The following is a 10,730-nucleotide window of genomic DNA, read 5'->3' as shown; positions in this document are numbered from 1 at the left end:
CAAGGAAATGGCCATCAAAGCTACAATGATATATCATCTCATATCTGACAGGACATCTGTTATTGAAAAATCTAAGCACAGTGAATACTGAAAAGGATGTAGAGAAAAGGAAACCCTTGTACATTTTTGGTGGAAATATAAAATAATCAAGCTGCTATAGAAAACAGTATAGAAGTTACTCAGAGATGAGAAACAGACTACCATATCATCCTGAAATCTTACTTCTGGGTATATATACAAAGGAGTCAAAATCAGGATCTCAAAGAGATATCTGCACACTCGTATTCATTACAGAATTATTCACAAAAGCCAAGACTTGGAAGTTACCTAAATGTCCTTTGATGGATGAGTGGACTAAAAAAGGAAAAAAAAAAAATATAACAGAGAATGGAATATTAGAGGGTAGGTAATGCGTAGAATATTTATCAGATCTGATCAAGGGTGATTGAACATAATGTTTTCTGATGACCTCTTTAAAAAGTGTATGAAACTTGAGGGAAAATTTCTCCAAGCAAAAAAAATATGACTAAGGCCTTTTATTAAAGACAAATTCAGCTAAAGATAATTCAGCTATAGATGAATTATAATTCTTAGTAATGTAAACTGTGAATATATTTGAGAGCACAACACCTAGTTTCTATTCCCATGGATTATAATACCTATTCATTTATTCACTTACTCATTCATACATTTATTTATATGTACATTCAACAAAAATATATTAAGCATCCGTTGTACCTCAGGTGTTATGCTAGGTAGTGAGGCTACAGAGATAAATTAGATGGTCTGTAGCTTCAGGAAGTAACCAAGTTGCAGCTCACTTTGTTGACTTTTATTATGTTTAGATATATAAAGGATAGCCTGTACAAATGCAAATAAACCCCACTTTAGAATCTGCAGCCTCTGTGAGCAGTTTTTGGGAGGAAAGACTGAGAGGAAATGTACAGAATAACAAAGTTGATTTCCCACTGCAAGACCCAGAAATAGAGTTTCTTTAAGGTTGCTGAAATCTTTAGTCATCAATAAATATTACATATGTGGACAGTATCTGTAGGAGACCAAGTTAAAATGAAGGATATTGCTTATGTATGTATAATTCATGAGAGTAGTTCTCCAAATAACCTTTAGTAAAATCTAATGAATTAAGCTAATTTACCAGCTGACCTCTTAGACCCTGAATGTGTGCTGTTGGATGTATAAGCTCCGGCACAAGGAGCAAATAAAAGCAGAGAGAGACTAGCTGAAGTAGATGTAAGGCATGCGGGAGGGGAATGACCCCCAAAACACCTACTTCTCTTTGCCTAAGGCCTTCCCTCGCAACTGATATCAATCTGTATAGTTAGGGAAGTGAATGACACATAGCAGAAACAAGTGTTGGATTTTAATAGCATTAGATTTTTCTACCTTCTCTCTTAGAGATACTTAGATTCCAGTTTCTAAGTTAGATATGTATGACACTTTTTTTTTTTAAACAAACAGTATTTGGTCAGTAGTGATGCTCATGTTGTGTGAGTCAGGCTAAGTCTCTTCAGTGATGTCCGACTCTTTGTAACCCTGTGGCCTGAGCCTGCCAGGCTCCTCTGTCCATGGGATTCTCCAGGCAAGAATACTGGAGTGAGCTGCCATGCTTTTTCACAAATTGAAAGCCTGTATATGACTAAATATTTTTTAGAATTTTATATCTATTATAGCACTCCAAGCCCAAAACACATATAGCTAAAGAGTTTGAAAAATATTTGAGTTACATGAAAAGATTTGGCTAACTGGTATTTGAATGGCCATGAAGTCAAATATTAGCAAATTATAAAACATAACTGGGAAGACCCAGAGGAATCGGGTGGAGAGGGAGGTGGGAGGGGGGATCGGGATGGGGAATACATGTAACTCCATGGCTGATTCATATCAATGTATGACAAAACCCACTGAAATGTTGTGAAGTAATTAGCCTCCAACTAATAAAGAAAAAAAAAAAGAAGGAAAGAAAATTATAGGGTGTAAAGGGTAACCAGATACATAAGACTTTTAAAAAGTTTGTGAAAGTTTTAAAGTTGTTATCAAATGCTCCACAAATATAATTACATTTATATAATTATAGATACATATATATAATTAATACATATATACATATATATAATTATATAATTATAATTATATTTGAGAATATATTAACCATATTTACTAAACTATAAATGTTTTTATAAGAAGATGACACAAGAAGATAAGCCCTCTTTTATCTCATTTAATATGTAGTATTGGAGCATAAATACACTGACTTGCTTTGGATTAGGAAATGCCAAAGGGAAAAAAGTCAGTTTCTTCCCTAGCACAGAAAGGATTTTTGTTTGTCTCAACAAGAATCAGCCATCTGTAACTGCTTGGGCATTAAAGACAGGTCTACCCAAATCCAGAAATATTCACTCGTTGATGAGAGGAAATGATCATGTTTTGGTTGCCTTTATTGAACCAAATATTTAGAAGCAGCTCCATGATCACAGAGCATAATTCCTTTTATTTACCACACATAAATATATATGGTATCCTGGAGAAGGGAATGGCTACCCACTCCAGTATTCTTACCTTGAGAATTCTATGGACAGAGGAGCCTGGCAGGCTATAGTCGGACATGGCTGAGCAGCTAACACTCACTTTCATACAAAATAATATGCAAGTCATCAGTCCCTTTTGTTTATAACACAATAAAATTTAAAGTTTGTTGCTTTTGAAATTTTTTTTAAAAGTATTTTATTATTTATTTTTGACTGTAGTGGGTCTTCATTGCTGCTCAGGCTTTTCTCTAGTTGTGGAAACTAGTTAGAGCTAGGTTCTAGTTAATGGTGCATGGGCTTCTCTTTGCAGTGGCTTCTTTTGTTGCAGAACGTGGCTCCAGGGTTCTTGAGCTTCTGTAGTTGCAGGATATGGGTTCAGTAGTTGCAGGTCCTGGGCTCTAGAGCACAGGCTTAATAGTTGTGGTATGAGGGTGTAGTTGCCCTGCAGCACATGGGATCTTCCCAGACCAGAGATCCAACCCATGTCTTCTGCATTGGCAGGCAGATTCTTTAACACTGAGCCACCAGGGAAAGCCTAAAGTTTGTTGCTTTCTAAAACCATGGGTTTTAGAAATTTGACAAAATGGAAAGTACTTGATAATTATTTTCATCATCTAGATTCAAGATACACATGATGTATTTTAATAATTTTATTTCTCTAGTTGAACTAATTAAATAAGAAGTAAAAACTTTATATAGTCATTGAATTGGATTCCATTAGGCTACAAAATAAAAACTTGCCAAAAAAAAAACTGAGAGAACCTGACCTCTCAGATATTTTTGTTGACATGTGTAACATGGTAAATTTTATTCTAAAACTGTGTCTTCTGTTTTTGATTTTAATATTGATATTATTATGTGAAATCTAGAGAAACAGGATGTTAAGAGATTTCATTACCTGCTATTACTGAGTGAGCTAAGACAAGTCATTTAAACTCTCTGAATTTGAGTTTCTTTATCTATGAAAATGTCTACCTGACAGGTTTATTATGAGTAGCATAAGAAATAAATAAATGGAAAATAACTTAAAAATATAACAAAACAGAAACAGACTTATATATACAGAGAATAAACTAATGGTTGCCAGAGAGTAGTGGAGATGGACAAAATGTGTAAAGGAGGTTCAGAGGTACAAACTACAAGTTACATATTAATAATAAATAAGTCACAGGGATGTGACAGGGAATATAGTCAGTAAAGTATAATAACCTCGGTGCATAATCTGTAAATTATTGAACCAGTGTGTTGTACTCTTGAAAATAATATAATATTGTATTATACTGAAACTTCAATAAAAACAAACAAAAAAACACCCACTTGAAGAGTTTCTGTAGAAATTAAGCTGATAAGCTCCAGGCAGGCCATGTTCCTGTTCTAATTTGATGGAAGAATGTTACGTACATAGCTGTCTATGCCTGTTGAACAAACGTTAACTATTTATTCTGTCAGTCAAGATTTGACAAGAATTCTGTCTTAGAAAATTCAAATTTAATCTCTCTGCTGAGCTCCTGTTCACTGACATATCTCCATAATTTACAGTGCTTTTAATGTTGCTTGCTTCCTGCCTGCCTTTTTACTGGAAATGAAATAAATAGAAATGCAATAAATATCTAAAAGGATACGATAAGGAAAAAAGGATAAAATGGTAACATACTATCAGGCAAATGCAGTCTGGGTCAGCAACGTCTTTTAAGTTGAAGTAACTATGTGCGTGGCTATGAGATTTCCTCTGAAATCAAGGGAGAGGCTGTGGTTGAAGTGCATAGTAAAGATCCCAGGCATCGAGGCTGCCAGCTCTTACCCTTCCACTCACAAATAGCCTGAGACTCTCCAATGTGTGTTTAAAACCCGCAGGGGAGTGGAGTCTAAGCAGCTTAGGCAGGTCCCATTGAGTTTTCCTTAGCAGTTCTAACAATTCAAAGACATTTCCAAAAGTACCTTTTGCAGGGAACAGGACACTGCCAAGGGCACAGTGGAAAGATGTAAGACAGATACATATATACACACATACACACACATACATACATACATTTTTTTTTCTTTTTTTTTTTTTTTGGTGGAAAATTTTAGAGTAGGCTGAGATAAGATATTAGAATAAAAAATAAAATATTCATTAATTTGCAATGAAAAAAGACTATGGGAAATCAGAATGTAGGAAAAGTACAACAGTTGGATAAACTGCAGAATCTGCCTGAATCTGCCTGTAGAATACAGAATATGAAATCCCTGTACAGAGTAAAAGTACACAGTCTCTGACCACTGTGTCAGATGCCTATATGTTTGAATGTTTACATCAATTTATATCCATGCCCCTACATTCATGTTCTCATCCAGGAGTCCTAGTCTGCTGCCTAGTGATGGTCCTTATAGCCAGGAGCTGGAAGGAGCCCTTTCCTGCCCTAAGTGAACTGGATCTGCTGGAACAGGAAAAGCAAAGCTCTCCTCATTCCCAGATCTGAACCCACCTGCAAGACAGAGCAGGCAAACGACCCAAGAAGCCCAGGTCAGTGTGTTTACATCCACTCACTTCACTTCTCTTTTTCTAGCTCAGGATTTCTAGGTTGTCCTCCCTAAACTAGACCATCAAAGATGAAGGGGAAGGGGAGTACCACAATTGTCTGATTGTTGGCAGAACCCAGTCTGAGATCCATCATTTGATGATTTTGAGAAGCAACTTTATATATGTTTTCCAGTTTTCCAGGGTGGAAAGTTGTGGTTTTTATCCCCACACACCCCACCCTAGCCTTTAGGCACTCGCACTTGCATTCTCTGGCCTTGGGGCTTACTCTTGGAGTAATCCTCTCAATCTACTAGCCAGTTACTTAACCAGACACACCATCCCTAAAAAAACAAACAAAACAAAAATCCACTTGTGAGATTGAATAAAAATGTCTCTAGGTGCATTGTCTTTGCAATTTGCCAGTATTCTGAAGTGAAAGGCACAGAAGGAGCCCTTCTTGTCCAGATCTAAGGTCAGTGGTGTTGCAGCAAAGCATTCATCTTAGTTTCATTTTGTTTTTTGGCTTGTCTTGTAAAGCTGATTTATTTTCAAGAAGCCTTGTCATGAAAATGAAGAATGTATTTGGTCCCTTGAAAAAAGTTGCTTTATTCTAAACATTCTCTTACAAGGCAAGCCTGCAGATTTAATGCCCTTGCTTTTTGTTATTTGAGGTCAACAAGAAATTGCTATAAGAAAGTGGGACTAAGCAATGTCAAACTGTTATCAAATCCTAATTCCATGTTTGAGTTTGGAGATCTTAGACAACCAATGGTAATAGAAAGGAAACTATCCTGTCCATTTATAATAGTGAGTATTCTAAATACAGAATTTTAATATCATTGCTCATCTTTTTCCCTTGTACCTACTGGTACTGAAGAAAGACTTATAAAGAAGGAAATATTTGTGGAAACCTACCATAATTTTTATAATAAATTAGAGCTTTTACCACTAATTAGTTCATAAGAGAATTTCTTTCCATAAAATTTATAGTGTTTCACATAAATATAAGGGAAAGGATAAGTAGAATGCTTTTTCTTGAGATTTTTGTTCCTAAATTCTATTACTTCATGGTGAATTTCACTGTATTTTAGCTTTTACAATTTTATTTTTTTTTATTGTGAAAAGGACATTTAACATGAAATCTACTCTCACCAAATTTTTAAATGCACAATACAAAATTGTTAAATATAGGTACAGTGTGATACAGCAGATTTCTAGAGTTTGTTCATGTTGCATAAGTGAAACTTTATACCTTTAAAACAACTCCCCATTTCCTCTTCCCCCTTGCCCCTATAGAGTAATATTATACTCTGTCTCTATGAGTTTGACTATTTAAGATACCTCACCTAAGTAGAACAATGATGTATTTTTTCTGTGATTGGCTTACTTCATTTAGTATACTGTCTTCCAGTTTCATCCATGTCATTGCAAATGGCAGGATCTCCTTTTCTAAAGGCTGAGCCTCACTACAGTGTTTAAACAACACCAAGAAATAAACTGGGGCTTCTTAGCTCAGTGGTAAAGAACCTGCCTGCCAAAGCAAGAGACACAGAAGACAAGGGTTCAATCCCTGGGTCAGGAAGATCCCTGGAGGAGGAAATGGCAACTCACTCCAGTATTCTTGCCTGGGAAATCCCAAAGACAGAGGAGCCTGACTGGCTACAGTCCATGGGGCCCCAAAGAGTAGGACATGATTGAGCAACTGAACACACACGAGAAATAAATTATTTTTGTATAAATGCATATGCATTAAATCTTTGTACATACATATGTACATTAAAGATACATATTCATTAATGCATATATTATAATTACTCTGTTAGCAGTTAGGAGAAATGAAATGGAATATTAATATCTCTCAAACTTTAAAAAGATTATATATTATAACAAGAAACTAAAGCTTAATTCCTCTTTCTCCAGATAAGGAAAAGATACAAGATTTTAGTTTGTTCCCCCTATTCTGCTCATTTCTTAGGACCTTGTTCTATGATTTATCTGTTGATACACTCACACGTCCATCTCACTAATGTTCATTTCCTTATCAAATGCCTAACTCAAAGTAGGGCAATGAATGTTTACTAAAATGAATTATCGAATATCTGAAATGGCACAATTTTAAATCAACTTATTCAAGATGGCTGTACGTAGGCTCTATCATTAGCATAGAATGTTGAATTATTACCAACTCGAGAAGTTCTAGATGTCCATGCTAATGTCTGGAACCTGTACTGAGTGATTGATTCATGAGGCTGGACTCACTCTCTAGAACCACACCCTCAACTCCTCCAGAAGAACTAGGCTAACTTCACATGGAACAAATCCCCACACCTCTAATCACATGATGGGTGATTTTGGAATAGCCAGCTCCCTAAGATTATTGACTGTGTATGGTCCCACTCTGAGTCATCTTTTGGGCAAGTGTGGTCCCATGATGAACAACAGGAATAACAAAGATGCTCCTATCATTTGGGTTACTTCCCATGAGCTAAAAACAGGTTACCTTCTAGGAGCTGTAAACAAAGGCAAGTCTCTCTTTCACCAAGACTAAATTATAACCCAGAATTATATGTAATTTATAGATAATCTGATTTTTCATTCTATAACCTGTCTAATCTCTAATTAAACATTTTATTTGTGCATGTAACTAAAATTATTTTCATGGTGTGAAAGAAAATCAAAATAGAGTTTATATTGCTAAGAGAGTCCTCTAAAATGGAGCCAGGAGGCTGTTGAGGCAGTGTGATTCCACATCAGCCTGGATGGAATCTGACCTTTGACCATTTTTTGTCTTAATGCAGGCATCCAGAACATCTGTCTGCCCAATGTTTCAGAAACATCTGTCTGCCCAATGTTTCAGGACCTTTAACCTAAGTAATTCCTGACAATTCATCCCTTAAAGACAAATATTTCCTTTCTTGTGTCAGAGTCAATCATAATTCTTGTCAGACAGCTTTAACAAGCTTATGATTTTTGCCTTTTTAAGTCCCTTACTCCTTCTCTTCCCTGAAATATTCTTTTGGTTTTACCTGAATCTGTCTCCTGAATTGCAATTCCTAAGACTCCAAATAAACTTTTCTTTTCAGTCTTCTATACTTTCACTGACTCAGTGGACATGAACTTGAGCAAACTCCAGGAGACAGTGAAGGAGAGAGGAGCCTGCTGTGCTATAGTCCATGGGGTCGCAAAGAGTCAGATACAACTTAGTGACTGAACAACAACATGCTTTCTTGCTCAACAATGGGATTCTTCTCATTTCTTTCAACATATTTTCAAATGAAGATATTTCCAAATAGAGAAAGGTGCAAAAACAGAACTGTCACATGGAGGAAGAGGATTTCCTGAAGACTAAATATTCAACATCTGAATAATTACATGTAACAATAAATTCAGTTATTGACTATCTCCTATGGTCAAGGCATTGAGCTAAATACTGGAGAGAGATTCACACAAATGGCATTCTCTACCCTGAAATGGTGCCCATTCTATTATACTAGTGGAAACAAGCATAATAACCATGATATAGAAAGAGCACATTAAAGCACTCTGGTACAAGTGCAAAGGACTCTGAGACAAAAATATGGAAGAAAGGATTCAGTTCAGTTCAGTCGCTCAGTCGTGTCCGACTCTTTGTGACCCCATGAATCGCAGCACGCCAGGCCTCCCTGTCCATCACCAACTCCTGGAGTTCACTCAAACTTATGTCCATCAAGTCGGTGATGCCATCCAGCCATCTCATCCTCTGTCGTCCCCTTCTCCTCCTGTCCCCAATCCCTCTCAGCATCAGGGTCTTTTCCAATGAGTCAACTCTTCTCATGAGGTGGCCAAAGTATTGGAGTTTCAGCTTCAGCATCAGTCCTTCCAATGAACACCCAGGGCTGATCTCCTTTAGGATGGACTGGTTGGATTTCCTTGCAGTCCAAGGGGCTCTCAAGAGTCTTCTCCAACACCACAGTTAAAAAGCATCAATTTTTCAGCACTCAGCTTTCTTCACAGTCCAACTCTCACATCCATACATGATCACTGGAGAAACTATAGCCTTAACTAGATGGACCTTTGTTGGCAAAGTAATGTTCTGCTTTTTAATATGCTATCTAGGTTGGTCATAACTTTCCTTCCAAGGAGTAAGCGTCTTTTAATTTCATGGCTGCAATCACTATCCACAGTGATTATGGAGCCCAAATTACACTGAGGTAGTAGCACAAAGGCAGTTAAATTTGAGTGAGGTTCTGAAGGATAAGGATTTCTATAGGAAACTGCGGGGAAAAGTACATTTCTGTGAAAGGTACAGTGAGAAAACTATCGTCTATTCTCAAGTCAAGTAAAGTGAAGTCACTCAGTTGTGTCCGACTCTCTGCGACACCATGGAATGTAGCCCACCAGGCCCCTCCGTCCATGGGATTCTCCAGGCAAGAATACTGGAGTGCGTTGCCATTTCCTTCTCCAGAGGATCTTCCCAACCCAGGGATTGAACCTGGGTCCCCCGCATTGCAGTCAGATGCTTTAACCTCTGAGCCACCAGGGAAGCCCAGAGTGTATTCTAGAGGACTAGAAATGTATATGGGAAGAAGGGAACAAGGGATAATTGATGGAATACGTGGATGTAGAACATAATTTGGGAAAGAAGTCTAAGGTTAGACTGTGTTGGACTTTGAATTTCATGACAGTGACTGTTGAACCTTTCTTATAAGCAGTCAGATGTTTTACTTATTGCAGTGGTTAATCTAAATAGAGTGCTGGTAGAGTAATGTTGGGTTGGCCAAAAAGTTCGTTCTGGTTTTTCCTTAAGATGTTAAAGAAAAACTCAGATACACTTTCTGGACATCCCAATATTTTTCCCTTGAAAAGAAAAGATACTGTAATATGTTCATATACTGACTTATTAAAGTAAGGTTTATCCAAGCAAGACTTCCCTGGTGGCTCAGATGGTAAAGCATCTGCCTACAATGCAGGAGACCTGGGTTCGATCCCTGGGTGGGGAAGATACCCTGGAGAAGGAAATAGCAACCCACTCCAGTACTCTTGTCTGGAAAATCCCATGGACACAGTCCACAGGGTCGCAGAGTTGGACACGACTGAGCGACTTCACTTTTATCCAAGTAATAAAATAGTGAAGGCAATATGCTACGTCACAGAACATGAACATATGAAGTATGCGTCCTTCCCTATTTTTATTATTTGGATAAACCATAACTTCGATAAGCTATTGTATTATTCTTATCAATTTCCCATAATTATAGAATTACTGAAGTGCAGAAATACAGAAGAAATTTTAGGATATTTGCTCAAACCATTTACAGAGTCAGTCAATCAAACCGTGTAATATTAGAAGAGTTTGTTCATGGATTTCTTTGAGATAGCATTTTCTGTGTTTAACTCTTTCTTATAAAATGTTCTTGGAGGAAAGGAGACAGTTTACTTTCTATTTGTATGGACTATATAAATGTTAGAAGATGAGCCATATATGCATAAAAGGAAAGTGTTTGAAGCAAATCTGTGGCACTCATTGAGGACCCAAGATTTTCTTTCACAAGCTGTTGATCTCTATGTCTAGAACTATTTGTGTCTCAAAAAAAAAAAAAAAAAAATTCTTTTTCTCTTATCTATTCTTATTTGTGTTTTTTTTTTCCCTACAGTATTCATGTTTAGCAGAGTTCTAATAATAAAAAAAAATTACCTTTTCAATT

At 36.7% G+C, this 10,730-nt stretch overlaps 1 non-coding gene across 1 annotated transcript; it reads left to right on the top strand.

The window, feature by feature from the left end:
* Positions 1 to 9,953: 9,953 nt before the first annotated feature.
* TRNAC-ACA (transfer RNA cysteine (anticodon ACA)) lies at positions 9,954 to 10,025 on the top strand. Its single transcript has one exon. It is a non-coding gene; the product is annotated as a tRNA-Cys (tRNA).
* Positions 10,026 to 10,730: the final 705 nt, after the last annotated feature.

Source organism: Dama dama, chromosome 28, assembly GCF_033118175.1.
Source record: "Dama dama isolate Ldn47 chromosome 28, ASM3311817v1, whole genome shotgun sequence".
Lineage (NCBI taxonomy): Eukaryota > Metazoa > Chordata > Mammalia > Artiodactyla > Cervidae > Dama > Dama dama.
Note: the sequence above shows the minus strand (reverse complement) of the source record. Positions and strands in the feature narration are given on the sequence as shown.